Raw genomic sequence first — 5475 nt, forward strand, 5'->3', positions numbered from 1 at the left:
TGCAGCTGGGGCACCTCCTTTTTCCCTGCCCTAGCCATCTTTTTCTTTGATGGGTGGTGGGCAGCAGACATTGGGAAGGGGAAGGTGCTGAGGAGAGATGACTGCCATTTTGATATATCTTTGTGACTTTCACACTGTTTCCTTCCTCCCCCCTCCTTCGGTGGGAGTCATAGGTCTGTAGTTCACACCAGCACAATGGATGGTAGGCACTTATGAAGGACTGGAGCCAGAGCATCGGGACCTGAGCTGAAGGGGATGATGGCGACGACGGTTCTCTTGGTGAAGCCATCGCCTCCCTACATGCTGCAGTGCCTGTCACTATGGCTTCCCTCATGACGACACCATTATACCACTCTGCCTGTTGGCAACTTGCTTTTATTTTGAGACAGGATCTCACTATGTAGCCCTAGCTTCCCTGGAACTTGCTATGTAGATCTGGCTGGCCTCAAACTCTGAAGAGACCCTCTGCCTCTGCCTCTGACTCCCCCTCCTAAGCTCCCAAGTGCTGGGATTAAACGCTTTTCCACCATACCCAGCTGCTTTCTTTTTCTTTTTCTTTTCTTTTTTTGAAACCCAAGGTGACTCAAACTTGCTATATAGTTGAAGACGACTTAGAACGTCTCTCTTTACAAATAAATTTATTTTGTGTGTATTCACTAAAAAAAAAATAAAATAAAAAATAAAATATTTATATGTAGATCTAAATTTGTAAACTATAGTTATAAATTTATATATAAATTATAATTATAAAATATATAAATTATATACATAATGACTTATAAATTATGTATTTATATAAAATGTATTATATATGAGTCTAATACTATTTATTTATTACTATTTAATGCTATTTATTCATTTATTTACTATACTATATATTTATTACAAATATAACAAATATGGTAATATAATATATAAATGCATAGCTTATATGTGGCATAAAAGTAGAAGAAATTGATGAATGGGCAGGAAAGATCTAATGGAAGAGAGGGGAGCATAAGAGAGTAATAGAAGACAGTAAGACTAAATATCGGGGCTGGAGAGATGGCTCAGTGGTTAAGAGCACTGACTCTTCTTCCAGAGGTCCTGAGTTCAAATCCCAGCAACCACATGGTGGTTCACAACCATCTGTAATGTGATCTGACCTGACATCCTCTTCTGGAGTGTCTGAACATGCTACAATATACTCACATATAATAAATAAATAAATCTTAAAGAAAGAAAGGAAGGAAGGAAGGAAGAAAGAGAGAGAGAGAGAGAGAGAGAGAGAGAGAGAGAAAGTAAAAAAGAGGACTGGTGATATGGCTCAGTGGGTAAGAACACTGACTGTTCTTCAGAAGGTCCTGAGTTCAAATCCCAGCAACCACATGTTGGTTCACAATCACCTATAATGATCAGACTCCCTCTTCTGGTACATCTGAAGACAGCTACAGTATACTTATTTACAATAATAAATAAATCTTAAAAAAAAAAAGATTAAATATCACCTCTTTTTTTTTTTTTTTTTTTTTTTTTTTTTTTTTTTTTTGAGACAGGGTTTCTCTGTATAGTCCTGGCTGTCCTGGAACTCACCCTGTAGACCAGGCTGGCCTTGAACTCAGAAATACGCCTGCCTCTGCCTCCCAAGTGCTGGGATTAAAGGTGTGCGCCACCACCGCCCGGCCCTTAAATATCACCTCTTATACACAGACTATCTATTAAACTATATACTCTCTCCCCTCTGTGTATATGTGTGTGTGGGGGGGGGGGAGAGAGAAAGAAAGAGAGAGAGGAGATGAAATATCTCTTTAGAGGGAGGACTAGACTAACGAAGGATGGAGGGGGCCTGGAGATTATCAACAAGGTCAAGGTCCAGGGAGAAATTGTTCAGTGGGTAAGAGTGGCTGCTCTTCCAGAAGATTCAGGTTGGATTCCCAGCAACCACATTGCAGCCCACAACCGTTGGAAACTCCAGTTCCAGGGGGATCTTGCTCCCTCTTCTGGCCTCCACGGGCACTGCATGCACATGGTGCACAGTCAGACAGGCTGGCTGACCACTCATAGGCATGAAAATAAAAATAAATAAATCTCACCAGGTTTCTATTTTTTTCTTTAGAAGTGTTTCGCTTTTGCAAGTTTTCTTTACAGTATTATGCTTGTGTTCAATTCTTTTAACTCCCACCCCCCAATTCTGTCTGGTACTCATCCTTAATTAAAGAAAACCATCTAAATGAAAAAATAAAATTAAAAGGTATGTGCTCAGCTTGGTGGTGCACACCTTTAATCCCAGCACTCGGGAAGTAGAGGCAGGCAGACCCCTGTGAGTTTGAAGCTAGTCTGATCTACGAATCAAGTTCCAGGTCAGCCAGGGCGACCATAGTGAGACCCTGTCTTGAAAATAAAGAGAGTGAGGTGCAATTTTATGTATGGATGGAAGTGTCACAGAGAAAGACAAAGACTCGATTTGATTTGTTGCTCTCATTTCTAAATACTTCAGTGAGTGTCTTTTACCAAAAGGTCATTCTCTTACGTGGACATGACATATTGACCAACTTCATTGGATTGGACATTGATAAAATAGATTAAGATGTCATCTATCTATCTTCTCAGGACAGCCAGAAACACGTGTGTCTCTTATGACCTTGACATCTCTAAAGAGTCAACTTTTTTTTTCTTTTTTTTTTTTTTTTTGAGACAGGGTTTCTCTGTGTAGTTCTGGCTGTCCTAGAACTCACTCTGTAGACCAGGCTGGTCTTGAATTCACAGAGATCTACTGGCCTCTGCCCCCCTAAAGTGCTGAGATTAAAGGCATGCGCCACCATCGCCCAGTGAGTCAACTTCTTTTTAATTGAACATTTGTATGAACTTTCTTCTTTCTCATATTGAAGCTAGCAGTCTTGATGGGAACACTATATAAATAGTGACAGAAATGCTTTTAGTATATTGTATTTGGTGGTATACAAACTCACTTGTATCTATCTCGGTCTCTTTACACTATGGAAGCATAATTTACTCCATGTAGAGACAATGCTCGAAGGATTTGAACAGGAAAACTTTTTTCTTCCTTCCTTTTTTTGGTGGGGAGGGGGTGAGGAAGGGAGGTGGTTTGAGACAGGGTTTCTCTGTGTAGCCTTGGCTATCCTGAATCTCATTCTTTAGACCAGGCTGCTCTTGAACTCACAGAGATCCACCTGCCTCTGCCTCCAAATGCTCAGATTAAAGGCATGCACCACCACCACCAGATGGCAAAGAAAACTTTTAAGCCAGCCGGTTTTTGTTTGTATGTTTGTTTGTTTGTTTGTTTGTTTCGAGACAGGGTTTCTCTGTGTAGCCGTGGCTGTCCTGGAACTCACTCTATAGACCAGGCTGGCCTCGAACTCAGAAATCTGCCTGCCTCTGCCTCCCAAGTGCTGGGATTAAAGGAATGTGCCACCACCACCTGGCCAAGCCAGCTGTTCTTAATCTGCAAATCTCAACCCCTTTGTGGGTCAAATGACCCTATCACAAGGGTCACCTAAGACCATCAGACAGTCATATTTACATTGTGACTCATAACAGTAGCAAAATTACAGTTATGAGGTAGCAATGAAAATAATTTTATGGTGGGGGGGTCACCACAGCATGAGGAGGAACTGTATTAAAGGGTCTCGCATTAGAACCGCTGGTAAACAAGTCCCAAATCAGTCCCTACAGACTCAGTCACAATCCAGGGCCTTCTGCTGTACCTACCTCTGAGTCAGAGGTGAGATAATCGCTTGGCTGGTGGTGCTCTCTCCTCAGTTCCAGGACAGGGGGACCTCTGCTCACCGAGTAAGGAATGACAGGAATAAATGCCATTCATTTAGACTTTGATCATGATACTTTGAAGTGGATCGGATCTACCGTACATCTTAAAGGTGGGTACAAACAGGACCTCGCATCTGTTTCCTGCTTTTCCTCCTGCTGCAGGCAGAATAGATCGGGCCAGAACAAGATGCACCTACCCGACTCCCTTCCCCAGCACGTGCAGTAGCCTGGGTGAGGTGGGTGTGAGAGAGAAAGGCCTGTGAGCTTGTTTCCCTGGAGCAACGTGAGAGCAATGTGTGGGATGCCTCTGTAAAGTCTCTTCTGCCTTTCTTTTGATGTCTCCATTGAGAGCATCATCCTAACTTGTCTCTTATGGATTTTTATGCCACTGGGGGAAAATGACTCATCCAGGAGAGGTTACAAATCAATATGTGCCATATAAATGTAAAATCTAGACTCGGGGGGGGGGCTGGACAGACAGCTCAGGGATTAAGAGCATGTATTGTCTTTATTTTTTTATTTACTGTTATTGCTTTTCTTTTGCTGTGATAAAACACCATGACCAAAGGTAACTTATGGAAGAAATAGTTTATTTTGGCTTATGGTTCCAGAGGAATAAGAATCCAGGGCAGGAGGCAAGGCAGCAAGCAGCAGGCATGCTGGGAGGACCAACAAGCTGAACAATCATATCTTAAGCCATGATTTAACTAGAAGTTAACTAGAGAGGGCCAACCAGAAGTAGGATGAGACTGTAAACTCATAACATCCACTGTTCTGAGCCGTAACATACTTCCTCCAACAAGGCCACATCACCCCAAAACATCCCCCCAAACAACACCAACAACTGGGGGGAAAAAGAGTGTTCAAATACATGAGCTTATTGAGGACATTGTTGAAGGTCAGCTTCAACACCACAGGGTACACGGAGGAGAGGCCAAGTGAAGAGTTGGCAATTGATCACTCAGCAGGCTTTTCTGCATGTGTGGTAGACAGAGCAAAGCTTCAACAAGCAGGATCCGACAGTTTTATTTTTTTCTCCCACAGTTTATATATTCCAGGAAAATCTTTCAAGCAGTATAGAATTACAATGTGATTACGTCTATTTATTTCTAGTGAATGATGATGTGAAAACAGTATGTTCCCCAAAACCTTCACATGAAAGAACATTACATAGTACGGGTAAAGAAAACAAATTATTCCCAAGAACCCATTATTCATTCATAAGTAAGCAACTTGTTATAGATTAACAAAATGTGGGCGAGCAAAGTAATTTTTCTCAACCAGTTTTTCTTACTGGCAGGCAGCAATTTGCGGTTGCAAACAAAGAATTGATTATTTTATTATTCATCTCCAAAAGTAATCTTATAAAAATCCTAAAAGAATCACACATCTAAACTTTTATTTACAAAACAATCAGCAACTTCTACTTTACATCCTCAGAACACACATCTCCTCATCAACAAATTTTACTAAATCATACCAGGAAGCTGAGGGCAAAAATGGGCATGAGAAATCCATTACCTTATCATCAACTCGGCTTCGGCAAGAGTCACCTCAGCCAGAGCTGCCATTGTACTTGTTCCCTGACTTTGAAAAAAATCCCTAGCTCAACTATTGAGTGTGCCCTTTTGAACTTCAAATTGTTCCCTGTCTTAGTCAGGGTGTCTATTCCTGCACAAGCATCATGACCAAGAAGCAAGTTGGGGAGGA

Source organism: Mastomys coucha, unplaced genomic scaffold (assembly GCF_008632895.1).
Source record: "Mastomys coucha isolate ucsf_1 unplaced genomic scaffold, UCSF_Mcou_1 pScaffold15, whole genome shotgun sequence".
In the NCBI taxonomy this organism is placed as follows: Eukaryota; Metazoa; Chordata; class Mammalia; order Rodentia; family Muridae; genus Mastomys; species Mastomys coucha.